Raw genomic sequence first — 18,583 nt, 5'->3', positions numbered from 1 at the left:
CCTACTATTTACAACTACAGGCAAGCCTTAACTGCTGTGAGTCTGTGAGTCTTCATTTCTTCTTCTGTAATCTAAACTATGCTTCTTTCTCCAAGTTGAAGCTTCATTCCTCTTCACAGCATTATGCAATTTCTTCCCTAGGAAGAAATGTTTTGTTTTTGTTTCATGGTCTAATTTTTTGGCCTCCTTTTCATGATAGTAATGGTCAGAATCATAACTGAATGGCTTCTATATACTACTTAATAGAAATAAATTATAGGGAATAATGCCATTTCTAAAAGCTTAAGGGGATTCACAATTTAAAAAGTATTGAAGTTCAAGATGTTTGGAAATGAGGGGCATGTTCTTTTAATAACATAACATTGCTACTTGAATTAATAATCCAAGCAGTCTTTTTCTTCTGTTTGAAAGATCCAGTTATTAGTTTGCTCCCGCATTTCTCTGATGTTTGTGTGATTGAATGAAGCTCTACAGTTATCCCTTAGTATCTGCAGGTCTTGAATGCACAGATTCAGTCACCTGTGATCCAAAAACATTTAGAAAAAAATTCCTATTAGAGCTATTAAATAGTAAAAACAATCCCTTAAAGTCAAGGAAATAGATGGTGCCATAGCTCTGGGAAGAGGGACCTGATTGCCTGTAGTGAACATGAATGGCTTTTTTTTTTTAAATTGCCATTCTTTAAACCTTACACCAAAAGAATTCTTTATAGAACATTTATATATTACTATATAATATAAATGTCTAGGTACTATCTAAACAGTTGGAAAGGATTGCATTATTTTTAGGTAATGACTATGTTTCTTTTGGGGGGGGTAAAGATGAGTATTTATTCACTTTACAAAGAGAATGGTATTAAATTGCCATAAACAGCTCCATTTATAGACAAATAACAACTGTACATCAGTCGCTCCAGCAGCTTGCCCAACATGCCCTTCCCACTTCCGCTGGGCAGCCTGTTCTGCCCCGGTGGAAGTCCTCCCAGAGAGCATTCTTACAGTCACGGGTGGGAAAGACACGCATCTGCTTAGTCCTGCAGAAGTGAGCTCTCCGTCTGCATCCCTTACTGAACACCAAGATAAGTTAGTACTAGCCCACTCTTTAGAAACAAGACAAATTACTGGTAATTTGAAAAAGCTGTGTAGCACACCAAAATACTTATTTATACATACATAAAAAATCTTGAGTCAGATTTATCATTTTGAAATATAAACAGATACCCTAGCCCTAACAAGAGTGGGCAATGAAAAGGAACGAAAATATTAAATTACTGAATTATAAAAATAGTTTCTTTGGAAAAAAATTCCAGTAATGTTATTATTAATATCTAAAACCAAAGAGAAAAAATAAACAATTGTTCTCTGATCCATTAGTAATTTAAATAAAAATGGAAACCTCTTCAAAAGCAGCTAGGACTGAAGGGTTACAGTCGCATGACGAGCAGGTCTCATCTGTACACGGATGAGTCTCTATACTCTGCAGACAAGAACCCTTAGGGTTACAGTCGCGTGACGAGCAGGCCTCATCTGTACACGGATGAGTCTCTACACTCTGCAGACAAGAAACCCTTAGGGTTACAGTCGCGTGACGAGCAGGCCTCATGTGTACACGGATGAGTCTCTACACTCTGCAGACAAGAAACCCCTTAGTATGGCCGAAGCTTTGCTTCTTTAATTACCATTATTTTGTTTTGTTTAAAAAAAATTCACATGACACTTTAAAAAATAAGTGGTTATTTGGGGAAGCACTCCAACCACCCAACTGGATCTGAGTCAGACCAGCATTGAGTGGACACTGGGATTTTATTTCTGTAAATCACAACCATTTTCACTTTAACTTAGTTATTCCTTCATGCTTTATGAAAATGTGTCAAATTAGACCTGCTGGATTAAGAACAATTCATTAGTGCCGTTTGCATTTTGGACTGGATGAAAGATACCAACCTGAGATGAGAACCGACTCCTTTACAGCGTCCAGTTCCAGACCCCTATGGTATGTCTGTATTCACCTAAATCAGTTTCCAACAGAACCTATCATACCAGAGTATTATATTAGAAAAATATACCATATATTGGACACTCATGTCAGTACATTGCAGAAAGTGTGTCTATTTACTGTGTAAAGTCTATTAACATTTGAATGAAACACTCTTATTTACACAGTTAAAGTCTGGGGCACTCAGGACAGGAAGGAAGTGTGGGAATTGCCTGTCAACTTGGAAGCATATGGTGGCCTCTTGTCTTCTGGCACAGGGCAAGCCTCCCTGGGAGGATGCTATAGGCAGCACTGGGCAAGGCAAGCCAGGCCTCTCGTGTGACTGGTTGGCTGCATCTGTCTTCATTCTTCTTCACTCTCATTTTCAGGATCTAAATTCGAATCTCCATTTAATTCTTTTTCACTTGACACTTCTCTGTCCTCCTCATTCTCTTCTTTGTCTTCCATGTCCTCATCTTCCTCCTCATTGTCTTCATCAACACCCTCATCTTTTTCACTGTCTTTGTCTTCATCTTCGTCCCAATTATCATCAGAATCCTTCTCTGGGATCTCATCGTCAGACTCCTCCTCAGAAGACTCTTCTTCATACACCAATTTTGCCTTCTGTCCGGGAGACGTCACTTTTTTCGTTTTTTCTGATGCTGTAACTTGCGTGATGAGAAGAATGAGTTTTCCATGCAGGTTTGAGAGTTTCTGGAAAGTTTTGACTCTGCTTTCCATCAGCTGGTAGAGTGTTCCCAGCTGCTGTACTAGGTCAGGCAACGTGGATAAGTATGATGCATAGATTGTCAGCACACACTTCAGCCACTGAATCATTAAAGCAGCATTATTGGGATGTCCCTGTAACCTCTTTGTAAGCTCTTGTAACAGTGGGATGACAACCCGCAAGGGTATCCTCAGCACAGTCTTCTTTATTAGGTTTACATTCTTAGTTTGAAGCACTTTGTTTAATATTTCAAAATCACTGCTTTCTAAGCCCTGTGTAAGGAGGACTGCAAAGCTGTCTGAAGGTCGTCCTTCCTTCCTTTTCTATCTAGATCCATGGCACCAAGGCGCTCCTCGATGGTAGCCTCATTACTGCCCAATTTCCTCTTGTTCTCGGCCTCCTTGGGCTGGGCGGGCGGCAGCTTGATTGGCGCATGATGTCCAGGAACCCCAGGCACCAAAACTTTTGCTTCAGAATTCATTACTGGTGTTTTTACCTTGGTTATAGCAGTTTCTACTGTTGGAGCCCCAGCAATTTGAAATATCTCTTTCCAAACATATATGAGTATCTTTGGAGTTCAAAGCCACTCGCTCAATGGTAGGCTGAAACCAATTTCCATACACCAGCAATAAGGACATTTTGTCTAAGCAAAAGCTAGCTGCTAGAATAGGGATGGGTTTTGGTGTTACTTTCTTGCCCTTTCCAGGTGTTGCGATCTGGATTGTGCAATTTGAAGTCAAGGGCTTTTTGCAATGTCCATTTAATATGTGTTCAAAAAGATGAACTTGACCATCTCTGCAAACAACAGCTAACTTGACAGGCTCTTCCTTGTTTTCTGACAAAGTCAAGTCAACATAGACAGGCTCGTCTGTGACTGTAAAAGACATCACTGCGTTCTTCTCCTTGTTCTCTGACCGGACCTGCCAGACATTAAGTAATCGGTCGTGTACTGCTCCAGACAAGAAATAAAGGCCTGTAATCCCATCAGAAGGCTGGCTCTCATTAGGTCTGATGGTCGTGAACCTAAGCGATGAAACAGGTGTCGCATGTCCTGTGAAGTGTCTGTAGACTTCTTTGGTCTCCAAAACCCATAGTTTGATTGTTCGACCAGCTGAAAGTAACACCTTTCCATCTGATACACAGGGAACTGACGTTGCTATTGTCTCCTTTCCATTTGCACTTTACTTTGCATGTCTGTGTACTCCACTCCACAATATACTTATCATCTGAACAACTATATAAGCAGTCATTGTCTTGATGCCACTGTATGCAATTCACTCTGTTTTCATGCCCACCACTTGTTAATTTACTGTGCAACTCTCCTCTTACTGTACTATACAATAAAATGCTACTAACTGCCGTGCCAAGAGCCAACAGGTCAGCCTGGTCCTTTGTTCCTGTAACTTCTGATTTCCTTTTTTTCCTTTGATGACTTTCCGGGGTCCGGGATGCGGAAGCGCGAGACGGTTCTAAAGTGCGCACCGGGTAGCTCTGATGGAGACCCAGGCCTGGGAAGTCTGAGGCCGCCTCCCCGGGGGAGCAGAGGCTTTGATGAACATGACTATGTTTCACAGAAGGAATTTGAAGAGCTCTGGAGTTTGATATCCTGCTTTGGTACCCCACTGATTCTTATATGTATGTATCAGGTACTAATTTGACAAAGCATAATACCATATCTATGTCTAAGCATGTAGAAATAGTTAAATAAATTATATATGTATAATGTATGTATGTACATATATATGTATGTATCCAATTATTTATCTATCTGTGACTATCTAATCATCCAGACAATTCCTCAGAGTGAATTACAGCAATTGGTCCACATTTATCCTCACTATGGTATATATAGCATCTATAGTATATAGTGCATAATTACATTAAGGTATAAGCACAGTTTCATTGTTAATCAAGTGGAACTTAAGGAAGAAAATAACACTTAAAATATACAGTGTATACAGGATTCTGTTTTCCATGTGAACGTGAACAGTTATAGGACAAGACAGAATATGGAATTTATTTATTTATTTTTGGATGGGATAGTGATAGCAACACTTTTGCAGGTGTGAGTGACACTACTTTACTAGTCATCACCATGTGTGTACCCTGAGTTTTCTCATTGCACACTTGTGGAGATTCTCTGCCTTTAAGCCCCATGACTGGAATATGTTTTCACTGTAGAACAAACCCTGTATGCTGATCCTATTCTCATTTCTTGTCTCTGAAACATGCTTATTCTACATGTTTTCAGTAGTGTTCTTTCTCCAGGCATTAGCTCCCTGTTATAAGAGACTAGTTACTAGTTTTACTTGTACTTGTACTAGCACTCCAGAATAGCCACTCCATGACCATATCAGTGTCTGAACTAACAATTTGTGATTAACAGACAAAAACCTTTTCTGAATCTAGTAATTTAGCAGATCACTGGCTTATAGCAAGTCAAAAGCTATGAATGGCATCTGAATAGAATCTTAGCACCACTCCACCTTGCCATACCTACTCTGATGATACTCATGAATATAATTTAATTGTAGCTTGATTTATGACTCTTTGTTTTGTAGATACATTAAAAAACTTCATTAAAGTGCTTCCACATTGAAACACAAAGTTTGGGGTAGCCCAAATCTGTGTTCCAGGGGGCATAGTCACTCAAAATGGCTCCAGAACAAACTATCTCTTGTTCCCCTTTGAAAAAAGAAAGACATATTCTGATTTCACATGCATACAGAAATCCTAGTACAGATTAGATATCATTCACATCAAAAAAGCTTAGGGACTGGGCTGAACCTAAGCAGGTACCTGGCTATCTTCCACACTAGATTAATAGCTTTTCTCCATTTTCCTTGAGCTTCTGTTCTGTTTGGATATTCAAGTAGTTTGTACTGCTTTGATTCTAGTTGCTAGAAGTGGCTTTGTGACTCTCCATGTATGCTTTTCCTTTTTCCAGTGTCCTGTCTCTATATGTTCTTGACTAGTTTCTATTGTGAGTGTGTGTGTATGTGTGTGTGTGTGTGTTATATAGAATGGTGCCCGAAGACTAGGGGGTTTTTAAAATGACAGTAAATACTGATGACAGTAATTGTTATCCCTATTAGCAAAGTCTGGACAGTCATTAGACTTGTAGGTTTGAATTAACTGGGAAAAACATATAGCCAGTACCAGTGCTTTAATTATAAATGGTATATATGCAATAATAGGTCACTGCATTTTTCCAAAGTTCTGTGACAGAAAAGGTAGAAGGTCCTTTGCCTGAAATGTTGGAAAAAATAATTTATTTGTGCAGCCTCTATCTCTGATATCTGCATGATTGCATTTAAACAAAAATATTTCTATCATATCATTATTTGCACTATAAATTTCTCACTGAAATATATAGTCTTTAAAATAGTATTCAAAATTATTCCCCAAATCCACTCTCCTTTGTCTCTGTCTCTGTTTTGTACACCTCTATTTACACACACACACACACACACACACACACACACACACACACACACACAGAGTTAAGGAGTGCATCATAGCTTTAAAACTTACATATATCCCTTCTTCTGAATACCTAGTCAGTTTTTAATAGTTAACTCATTGTTTGATACACAAAGTGTAGAATCTGTCAATAAGGCTGTATACCATGGAACAAAGCAAAGCAAAACAACAACAGCAACAAAAACAAAACAACTCCCTAAAATAAAACAAAAGAAAAACAAAATATAACCAACTTAAAACCAAAAACCAAAAAGTATACTAAACCAAACCAAACCAAACCAAACCAATCCAACCAACCAAAGAAAAAAATGCATCTTGTCAAAATGCAGAGACCAAGTGACTGTGCAATGTACAACCCCAACACTTGAGACTCAGGGAATATGATGAAAGGAGAGTCATAATGATTGTAAAAGCAAGAGGAACAAGACGTCTGTTGAGACACTGTATTTTGTATATGGCATGGTTACCCACAGAAGACCTGCACAATAACAACACCAATAGACATGCCAAGGCAGACAAGGAAAAACTCATCATGAAGTGTCCTAGAAGAGGAGCTGCAGACAATGACCTCTGAGAGAGAGAGAGAGAGAGAGAGAGAGAGAGAGAGAGAGAGAGAGAAAGAGAGACTATGTTTTTTTTTTTTCTGTCTGAACTAGATTGTCAAGACAAGATGGTCTGAGGTTACATCCTGCTGTGCTGGACCATGTCAAGTCTTGACCTCTCTCACAACTGAAAATTATGTCTAAGTGAAAGTAAGCTGGGTGGCCAAGCCAAAGACCTAGAGAAGAAAGAATATACTCACTATACCCAAGTACATTGGCAGGAGATGCAGATAGAGGCTAAAATGGAGGATAGTATGTAATATGTTTGTACCAAGGCATGAGATGATACATGCCTTTCACAAACCAGCCCCCTGTGTTCTCTATTACAACACGGAATTTTAGCTGGTAAGAAACATTTGTTTGGACAGTATGCCTGGAGTAGAACATTTGTCAAGATGTAACATGGCACATGGCAGGAGTGGCAACTTGCATTCTTAACTATTCTTAAGTTAATGATAATGTGAAATGAATCCTTAATTGAGAAAAAGTAATTATTAATATATTAAAGGAAGCTATGAGGTCTTAATGTGGTTCTAATTGATGTTGCCCCCAAAATGTAAACTATTCTCCCAACATTGAAATTGTGGGATTATAGAGAAAACATTTCTCTTTTATCTTGAACTATAATGGAATTTGTTATAAATAAAATACTAACATGTTAAATACACTTCATAGTTATAAGAATTATGATATTGTACAATTCTATGAGATCTCTGCTACAGAGTAAATGGAGTTCTCCCACATTGCTGGGTAGATGCAAAATGGCTCCACGGCTGGCAGTTTTTCGTTTCTTATTCACAGTATGAAAGAACAAAACCTGTAGATTGCTGTCTATATGCAGGTAATGGAAGACACAAGATAAGGCGAGAACCTCTGATTAGGCAGTGAAAAAGAAAGGCAGGCTGAGAATTTTAGAGATAAGGACAGAGAGTACAGAGAGACAGAAGAAGGGATGGGGAGGAAGAGACAAGATGGAACCTATAGGAGAGGAAGAGGAGCCAAAACCAAACAGTTTGGGGACCTGTAAGTATTGGGGATTTCTTAGATAGATGGTTAAATAATAAGTAGGATGCCTTTGCCCCATTTAGGTGTGTAGCTTGTGTTTATATCAACTGAGATTTGTGTTCATTGTATGGGCGGTTTATGGGTTGAAAATTTACTAATATGAATCTGACTGATAAATTAAAAAAATAGTATGGGTTGGTACCATCTCTTTTGTAATCTTTCCCACAACAAAACCTGCTCAATTTCCATTCTTTGTACACTCTGCACTATCTTGCTTAAGAACCTCTTTCTAGAACTGTTTCTGTTGTTATATTCAAATGTGATGTTTCTATTTCCTGAAAAATACTAGGCACTCTGTTCATATCTTTTTTTCTCCAAATGTCAAACTGGCAGATTTTAAAGGTATTATTTTAGCACTTACTTTGGAGTCAAGGAAGTAGGGACTGGGGAGTAGACCCTTCAAAAAAGTACTTGCTGAGCAAACATGAGGGCCTCAGATAGATCCTCAGAACACTGGTAAAAATTCAGACATGGTATCATGGAATTGAAATCTCATTGCTGGGAGCACTGGCAACTAACCAGTCTAGCCTAACTAGTAACCCTAAATATCACTGAGAGTACCTAGAGTATTAACATTCTCTAGAATAATGTATATGACATTTTTAAAACAATTTATAGGCTGCAGTCCAACTAATCTGGCAATGGCTGGCTGTGAATGCAAGTCCAAGAATCCAGTAGTTGTTCAGCATGATGCTGTATAGCTCAGCTGGTCTTAAGTATACACTAGAATACAAAAGAAGTATTCTCTAAATTAGTCAATGAAGGATGGACTTGCCAGTAAGAGAGAGGGCAAGCAGCCAAAGAGTAAAAACTTTCTTCTTCCATGTCCTAAAATAGGTTTCCAGCAGAAGGTGTGGCCCGGATCAAAGGAATGTGTCTTTCCACCTCAAAATCAACATTAGAATTGGATCTTTCTACTTCAAGTTAAGCAAATATCCCTCACTGCTGTGTGATCCAACTTTGGATTTTAGTTAATTCCAGATGTAGTCAAGTTGACAACCAGGAATAGTCAGCACAGTACCTGTCTCAAAAAATATGAGCCAGACAGTTCCTGAGGTATATCACTCATATTGACCTAGGGAATTACACACACACACCTGGATAAACATGTACACACACACACAAAATACGTTTTACTATTTGCTTTGGTTTTGGTTGTTATGTAAATGTATGCTACTACTTTTGTGCTTGATATTATGAGACCAATAATTTATGGCCTTTGACTCTTCTTTTATTATGGTCCCAAATATTCTTCGACTAGGAGATATTTGCATTACAATCACTGGTTTAAAAGATGAAAGAGGCTTCTGAAATGTGTGTAAGTATTACCTAGTATCTAATATTCGACCTTTCATATCAAAGTGCCTGGTCTTATTTGCATTCATAGTGTCATCATGTGCTAAAAGAGGCATCTCAGTATTTCGTTATGAGATAAAGATGATAAACAGTGAGTCATGTCTGAGAGGCAGCATTTCTCACAGAGAATACATTTTACATGGCAGAATAATTAAAAGCCTCGGTGCATTACAGAGGGTTTCTGTCATCACCACCCAGCTGCCACCCAGCTCTGCCTGTAGCAGACCATGACAGACGTTATGAAGAAGCCACCTTTCCCTTCCTCTCTCCCTCCTCCTTCTTGCCTCTTTCCCTTAGCCCTTTTAAACTGCTTCTCTACCTTCTTTTCTGTTTTTTTTTGATATTTCTCATTATATTACTGTTGCATATCCATGAATCTCCATTACAGCCGATAAAAGGAACATATCAAAACAACAAAGCTTTTATTATTTATTTATTTATTTATTTATTTATTTATTTATTTATGCTAACTCCCTGCCGTTTTCCGTTTTGCTCATTGACAAAAATCATGAAAAGAAAGGCTTACAATCCTCCCTGAATCTCCATTCTTTAGTGGTCTAAAGAACTGCTACTGACAGTCTCTGATACTCAAAGAGCTCTCTATTAAACCTCTTCTTAACAGCACAGCTTGTCAGCTAATGAGGTCCAATAGATCCCCCAAACATCACATGCCAATGTTATTAGCTTCTCTCCGAAATTGACAGTAAGGTCTATTGATGAACATACTACACACTCCAGTCATAGAATATGGAGAAACTAAGTTGATACGCACCTGGACCTTCATCTATACTGGGTAGCTTTTATAGTGCTGGAAGGGGCTACCAGGTTAGAAAAGTAGCCATTAATTTTATTCAGCTGTGAATCCTAACAGCTACATTGACAAACAATCTGGCAAGACATGTCCATTGATGCAAATAGTTGCGCATATATAATGAGAGTAACTAACCATTTATTTATTGGATTTAAGGCACTATCAGCAGAATTAAACCTATATTTGGTACCTTATTAGGGATAAAACCTTATGACTAGATAGGTCATAGGCTCTAGGGAGGAAAATATTACTACTATTCCAGCATCATGGGTGCATCAAAATACTTTGTGTGCTTCCAAATCAGAAATGCAAATACCAATTGAGCCACAAATCCTTATCCTGCCTGGAAAATATGCTAGGGAAATGGTGGGATAAAGCTTATGAGAGTAGCCAACTAAGATCTGACTTGACTGAAGGTCCACATTGCAAGGTAGATCCCATGCCTGACACAGCTTGGGTGTCCAAAAACCAGAGACTAGATAGCCTAGGTACCTAGAATAGAACCAAATGCTACTGTTCTTTAAAAACAAGCAAGCAACCAATCAAACACATATACAAAACAAAAAAAATGTACCAATAAAATTATGCCTAATAACATTCTGCTATAATCCTAGTTCAGAGGTTTGTTTAGCCATCATTAAAGGAGCTCCCTCCTACAGCAGGTAGGAACAAATACAAAGACCACACCCAGACAATATGTAGAGAGGGGTTCCATGGAGAAACAGCTCTAAATGGAGTATCTCCTTCAGATCCCTCCCCCAAGGCTCAGGGAACCCCAAGGAAGAGGAGACAAAAAGAGTGTAAGAGCCAGAGGAGATGAAGGACACCAGGAAAACAAGGCCTCCTAAATCAACAGTGATCAAAGCTTTATGAACTCATAGACACTGAAATGGCATCCAAAGGGCCTGCACAAGTCTTCATCCAATCCTCTGTATGCACATTATAACTTCCATCATGAAGAACTTTTAAATGTCCCTTTAAAGAATTTAGTGCATGAACATTACTTGCATTATTTCTACCCTGCCTCCTCCAATTACTTCCATGTTCTGTCAAAATCATCCCAAATTATTGGCTTCTTTAATAATATATAACCTGTGGAATGCATTCACAATTGCTCATGTATATGAGAGCTGAGTATTTAGAATTGTACATATTATCAAGGGGCTTGTCCCTGGAAAACATAGGTTCTCATTCTTCCAGCCCTCATTAATTGTCTACAGCTCCTCATGTAGGGGCTCCTTATCTACTTTGGCATATTAACTGGTATTGTTATTGTGCATGTCTTCTTTATGTAACCATGTCATATACAGAAGACAGTATCTCAGCAGATGTTAGGTGCCTCTTGCTTTTACAATCTTTATGATCCTCCTTTCATAGCATTCTCTGAGGCGCAGTGTTGAGGTTGTATTGTACATGTATTAAGTGGGTATTGATACTCCCACAGTCACTTGTTCTCTGCATTGTGACCAGTTGTGGTCGTTTCTGATGGATTCCATCATCGATAAAAGAAGCTTCTTAAAAATGGGTGTGGTGGTAAGAGACATATTTATCTGGATGTTTAGTGTGCACTTGGGAATTTTATTAGTTTAGAAAAGTGTCAGTACTGTGTTCTCCTTCAGAGTTCATAACCTCACAGCTACAGGCATCGACTAGTTTTCCCCTACCAGACATGAAGTTCCTTGTATTGACTGAACCTTAAATCTAACACTGAGGAGGATGAAAGGAGGAGGGAAAAATAACACTAACAATGATTAAAAAGTCATAGGCATGTATTATTTATGTTTACTCAGAATACACATATCATTTATATAAATATGTTGCTTGAGAGGACACTGTTTCCCCCAAAAGGCAACAAAAATCACATAGCTAAGAATTTACTAAGAATGGTAAATCTTTCATCAAGTTGATGAAGGGAATTTAAGACACTCCAAAAACAACATAGGCTCTAGTCATTACCCTTGTTTGCCTCCTATTACTTGAATGTAACAAACTAATGGTGAAGACACCACACATTTTAACAGAGGACCTGGAGAATTAAAACTAGAGCTGAACTAGAAATGTTCTCACTGAAAATAGATCTCTAAGCTAAGCTTCTAACTTGTGAAAAGGATTTAAAGAAGCACTTTGGATTAGGTGTGGTGGTGTATACCAATAATCATAGCATTCTCCAGGCAGGGGCAGGCAGATCTCAGAGTTTAAGGCTGCTCTGGTCTGCAGATTGAGTTCCAGGACAGTCAAGAACAGGCAGTGAAGGAAACAATAGGAACCAGAAAGCTGATGATAATTTATTGAGATAAGGGGGGCATGTTCCAGCTGCAGCAAGCAGAAGCACTTCTTAGCTTCAGATTCATGGTTGTGGCTTTAGAGTCAAGGATACAGGAATTTAGTTATGTAATCTCTCTTCATTGCTAAGGTAAGCTTTGGAGGCTAGGCATATGTTAGGGATGTTGCTACATGAAGGCCCAGAGAGGCCATTGTGTAAAGCTGTGATGGTGAAACCTGGATTACCTTAGAGACCCCCAAATGATGGAGATGTGAGACAGTGGGATCCTGCCAAGGAAAGCTACTGACAGGGAGTAGAACCAGCCCAAGAGAAAGAAGTGTGTTATAGTCAACAAAGCTTATAGAACTTGAAGATATGAACAGTACTTTTACATTAGACACAGAGATTGCCAAATTTAGTGTTTTGCCTGTTGGCTTTGGTCTTGCTTTGGTCCAGTATTTCCTTACTATGTGCCTTCTCCTCTTCCTTTTGAAATGGTAATATGTATTCTGTGCCATTGTACATTGGTAATTTGTGACCATTTTTTTTTCTAATTTTGACTTTTCAGAAGTTACAGTTGAAGATTGCCATGAGTTGCAGAAGAGACTTTGGATGTTTAAACAGTGTTGAGACTGTTATAGACTATCGGGACTTTGGAAGTTGGACTAAATGAATTTTGCATTATGATATTGCTGCAAAACTATGGATGCTAAGGAGTTAAATGTGGTGGTTTGAGCAAGAACTGCTTTTAAAGACTCATAGATTTGAATTCTTAGTTATTAGGGAATAATACTGTTTAAGAATAGAAGGTATGGTTTTGTTGGGGATAGATGTGGCCTTGTTGTAGGGAGTATGTCACTGGTGGTGGACTTTAAAGTTTCAGAAGCTCTAGCCAGTCTCTGAGTTTCTCTCTCTTTCTGTTGTTGCCTTGGGATCTGGATAGAGAATTCTCAGCTTTCTCTCCAGCACAATGTTTGCCTCTGTGCCACTATGTTTCCCACCATGACAATGAACTAAATGTCTGAATGTAAGAAATCTCCAATTAATGGACTAAGATAATACATTTGTCTTTATAGTGTGCTTGTTTGCATAGATTTTGTAATGATTAAAATGTTCATCTCTTTCTCTCTTTCTCTGTGTGCATGTGTATGTATGTCCATCTTTCTGCAATCAACATTTTTGCTTCTATTGGAGTATGTCTATGTCTTTCTAGTTCCTTTGACAAACCCACATAGAAGTATGACCTTTGACCATCAGATGGTTTAAATACTTTTTATTCAATTACCAAACCAATTTATAATGTCATGACAGGTTAATCTATTATATGTAGCAACTTTTGCTCTGTTTTCTTTTCTATGCTCTTAGAATTTTGGAGATTTTTAAATCCCTTCTATTTTCAGTTTTTAAATAGAACTTAATATAAAAATTTTAAGCTGGGCATGGTTGTGCACGCCTTTAATCTCAGCACTTGGGAGGCAGAGGCAGGCAGATTTCTGAGTTCCAGGCCAGCCTGGTCTACAAAGTGAGTCCCAGGACAGCCAGGGCTATACAGAGAAACCCTGTCTCAGACAACAAACAAACAAACATACAAACACAAGCAAAATATTTTAAAAATTCAATTAACTTTCAAATATATTCTATTTTTTTCGGATTTCATTTTAAAATTTATTTACTAGATATTTTCTTTATATATATTTCAAATGCTATCCCGAAAGTTCCCTATACCCTCTGGATAGTTCATCCTTTCTTTCATCTGAGCTCCAAATTTTGTCTCTGTAACTCCTTTGATGGGTATTTTGTTCCCTATTCTAAGGAGGAATAAAGTATCCACCCATCGATCTTCCCTCTTCTTGATTTTCTTGTGTATTTTGGGTGTTCTATGATTCTGGGCTAATATCCACTTATTATTGAGTGCATATCTAATGACTTCTTTTGTGATTGGGTTACCTCACTAAGGATGATATCCTCCAGATATATCCATTTGTCCAAGAATTTCATACATTCATTGTTTTTAATAGCTGAGTAGTACTCCATCGTGTAAATGTACCACATTTTCTGTATCCATTCTTCTGTTGAGGGACATCTGGGTTCTTTCCAGCTTCAGGCTATTATAAATAAGGCTGCTGTGAACATAGTGGAGTATGTGTTCTTATTACCAGTTGAAACTTCTTCTGGGTATATGCCCAGGAGANGTATTGCTGGATCNTCCNGTAGTACTNTGTCCNATTTTCNGAGGAACNNCCAGACTGANTTCCAGAGTNGTTGTACAAGCTTGCAATCCCACCAACAATGGAGGAGTGTTCCTCTTTCTCCCAATCCTCACCAGCATCTGCTGTCACCTGAATTGTTGATCTTAGCCATTCTGACTGGTGTGAGGTGGAATCTCAAGGTTATTTTGATTTGCATTTCCCTGATGATTAAGGATGTTGAACATTTTTTCAGGTGCTTATCAGCCATTGGGTATTCCTCAGTTGAGAATTCTTTGTTTAGTTCTGTACCCCATTTTTAATGGGGTTATTTGATTTTCTGGAGTCCAGCTTCTTAAGCTCTTTGTATATATTGGATATTAGTCCTTTATCAGATTTAGGATTGGTAAAATCCTTTCACAATCTGTTGGTGGACTTTGTGTCTTATCGACAGTGTCTTTTGCCTTAGAGAATCTTTGCAATTTTATGAGGTCCCATTTGTCAATTCTTGATCTTACAGCACAAGCCATTGCTGTTCTGTATAGGATTTTTTCCTCTGCGCCCATATCTTGGAGGCTTTCCCCCACTTCCTCCTCTATAAGTTTCAGTGTCTCTGGTTTTATGTAGAGGTCTTTGATCCACTTAGACTTGAACTTTGTACAAGGAGATAAGAATGGATCAATTCACATTCTTCTACATGATAACTGCCAGTTGTGCCAGCAACTTTCGTTGAAAATGCTGTCTTTTCCCACTGGATGGTTTTAGCTCCCCTGTCAAAGATCAAGTGACCATAGGTGTGTGGGTTTCTGGGTCTTCAATTCTATTCCATTGGTATACTTGTCTGTCACTATACCAGTACCATGCAGTTTTTATCACAAATGCTCTGTAGTACAGCTTGAAGTCAGGGTAGGTGATTTCTTCAGAGGTTCTTTTATTGTTGAGAATAGTTTTTGCTATCCTAGTTTTTTTTTATTATTCCAGATGAAAAATTGAAGGGCAAATTGCCTTTCTATCTCAGTGAGAAATTGAGTTGGTATTTTGATGGGGATTGCATTGAACCTGTAGAATGCTTTCGGCAGGATAGCCGTTTTTACTATATTAATCCTGCCAATTCATGAACATCAGAGACCTTTCCATCTTCTGAGATCTTCTTCAATATCTTTCTTCAGAGACTTGAAGTTTTATCATACAGATCTATCACTTCCTTAGAGTCACACAAAGGTATTTTATATCATTTGTGACTATTGTGAAGGGTGTTGTTTCCCTAATTTCTTTTTCAGTCCGTTTATCCTTTGTGTAGAGAAAGGCAATTGACTTGTTTGAGTTATTTTTATATCCAGCTACTTCATTGAAGCTGTTTATCAGGTTTAGGAGTTCTCTGGGGAAATTTTTAGGGTCACTTATATATACTATCATATCATCTGCAAAAAGTGATATTTTGACTTCTTCCTTTCCAATATGTATCCCCTTGATCTCCTTTTGATTTTGAATTGCTCTGGCTAGAACTTCAAGTAGTATATTGAATAGGTAAGGAGAAAGTGGGCAGCCTTGTCCAGACCCTGATTTTAGTGGGGTGCTTCGAGTTTCTCTCTATTTAGTTTGATGTTGACTACTGGTTTGCTGTAGATTGCTTTTATTATGTTTAGATATGGGCCTTGAATTCCTGATCTTTCCAAGACTTTTATCATGAATGGATGTTGGATTTTGTCAAATGCTTTCTCAGCATCTAACGAGGTGATCATGTGGTTTTTGTCTTTGAGTTTGTTTATATAGCGGATTACATTGATGGATTTCCATATATTAAACCATCCCTGCATCCCTGGGATGAAGCCTACTTGGTCATGATGGATGACCTTTTTGATGTATTCTTGGATTCTCTTTGTGAGGATTTTATTGAGTATTTTTGCATTGATATTCATAAGGGAATTTGGTCTGAAGTTCTCTTTCTTTGTTGGGTCTTTGTATGGTTTAGGTATCAGAGTAATTGTGACTTCATAGAATGAATTGAGTAGAGTACCTTCTGTTTCTATTTTGTGGAATAGTTTGAGAAGAGTTGGAATTAGGTCTTCTTTGAAGGCCTGATAGAACTCTGCACTAAACCCATGTGGTCCTAGGCTTTTTTTGGTTGGGAAACTATTGATGACTGCTTCTATTTCTTTAGGGAAAATGGGACTGTTTAGATTGTTATTCTGATCCTGATTTAACTTTGGTACCTGGTATCTGTCTAGGAAGTTGTCTATTTCATCCAGGTTTTCTAGTTTTGTTGAATATAGACTTTTGTAGTAGAGTCTGATGATGTTTTGGATTTTCAGGTTCTCTTGTTATGTCTCCTTTTTCAATTTTTATTTTGTTAATTAGGGTACTGTCCTTGTGCCCTCTAATTAGTCTGGTTAAGAGTTTATCTTTCTTGTTGGTTTTCTCAAAGGATCAGCTCCTGGTTTGGTTGATTCTTTGAATTGTTCTTCTTGTTTCCACTTGGTTGATTTCACCCCTGAGTTTGATTATTTCCTGTCATCTACTCCTCTTGGGTGAATTTGCTTCTTTTAGTTCTAGAGCTTCTAGGTGTGTTGTCAAGCTGCTAGTGTGTGCTCTCTCTAGTTTCTTTTTGGAAGCACTCTGCGCTCTGAGTATTCCTCTTAGGATTGCCTTCATTGTGTCCCATAAATTTGGGTATGTTGGGGATCCATTTTCATTAAACTATAAAACATCTTTAATTTCTTTCTTTATTTCATCCTTGACTAAGGAATCATTGAGTAGAGTGTTGTTCAGTTTCCATGTGAATGTTGGCTTTCTGTTATTTATGTTGTTATTGAAGATCAGCCTTAGTCCGTGGTGATCAGATAGAATGTATGGTATAATTTCAATAATTTTGTATCTGTGGAGGTCTGTTTTGTGACCAATTATATGGTCAGTTTTGGAGGATGTACCATGTGGTGCTCAGAAGAAGGTATATCCTTTTGTTTTAGGGATCAAACGTTCTGTAGATATCTTTTAAATCCATTTGTTTTATAACTTCGGTTAGTGTCCATGTGTCTCTGTTTAGTTTCTGTTTCCAGGTTCTGTCCATTGGTGAGAGTGGGGTGTTGAAGTCTCCCACTATTCGTGAGGTATAATATGTGCTTTGAGCTTTACCAAAGTTTCTTTAATAAATGTGGCTGCCCTTGTATTTGAAGCATAGATATTCAGAATTGAGAGTTCCTCTTGGCAGATTTTACCTTTGATGAGTATGAAGTGCCCCTCCTTGTCTTTTTTGATAACTTTGGGTTGGAAGTCAATTTTATTCAATATTAGAATGGCTATTCCAGCTTGTTTCTTAGGACCATTTTCTTGGAAAATTGTTTTCCCAGCCTTTTGCCCTGAGGTAGTGTCTGTCCTTTTCCCTGAGGTGGGTTTCTTGTAAGCAACAAAATGTTTAGCCCTGTTTGTGTAGCCAGTCTGTTAGTCTATATCATTTTATTGGGGAATTGAGTCCATTGATGTTAAGAGCAATTAACAAAAAGTAATTGTTGCTTCCTGTTATTTTTATTGTTAAAGTTGTGATTCTGTACTTGCAGCTGTCTTCTTTTATGTTTTTTGAAGGATTACTTTCTTGCCTTCTCTAGGATGTAGTTTCTGTAGTTGTGTTGGTGTTTTCCCTTTATTATCCTTTGAAGGGCTAGATTCATGGAAAGATAATGTGAGAATTTGGTTTTGTCATGGAATACTTTAGATTCTCGATCTCTAGTAATTGAGTGTTTTGATGGATATAGTATCCTGAGCTGGCATTGTGTTCTCATAGTGTGTGTATAACATCTGTCCAGGATTTTCTGGCTTTCATAGTCTCTGGTGGAAGTCTGGTGTAATTCTAATAGGCCTTCCTTCATGTGTTATTTACATTTTTCCCTTATTGCTGTTAATATTCTATCTTTATTTAGTGCATTTTTTGTTCTGATTATTATGTGTTGGGAGGAATTTCTGTTCTGGTCCAGTCTATTTGGAATTCTGTAGGCTTCTTGTATGTTCATGAGCATCTCTTTCTTTTGGTTTGGGAAGTTTTCTTCTATAATTTTGTTGAAGATATTTGCTGGCCCTTTAAGTTGAAAATCTTCATTCTCATCTACTCCTATTATCTGTAAG

General features: G+C 38.0%; 1 pseudogene; it reads right to left on the bottom strand.

The window, feature by feature from the left end:
• Nucleotides 1-2,337: 2,337 nt before the first annotated feature.
• The window catches only part of LOC110292416, a 194,467-nt pseudogene continuing 178,221 nt past the window's right edge, over nucleotides 2,338-18,583 (bottom strand).

The sequence above is a fragment of the Mus caroli genome, chromosome 4, assembly GCF_900094665.2.
Source record: "Mus caroli chromosome 4, CAROLI_EIJ_v1.1, whole genome shotgun sequence".
NCBI lineage: Eukaryota > Metazoa > Chordata > Mammalia > Rodentia > Muridae > Mus > Mus caroli.
The sequence above is the reverse complement of the archived record's forward strand: the minus strand, read 5'-3'. Positions and strand labels throughout refer to the sequence as shown.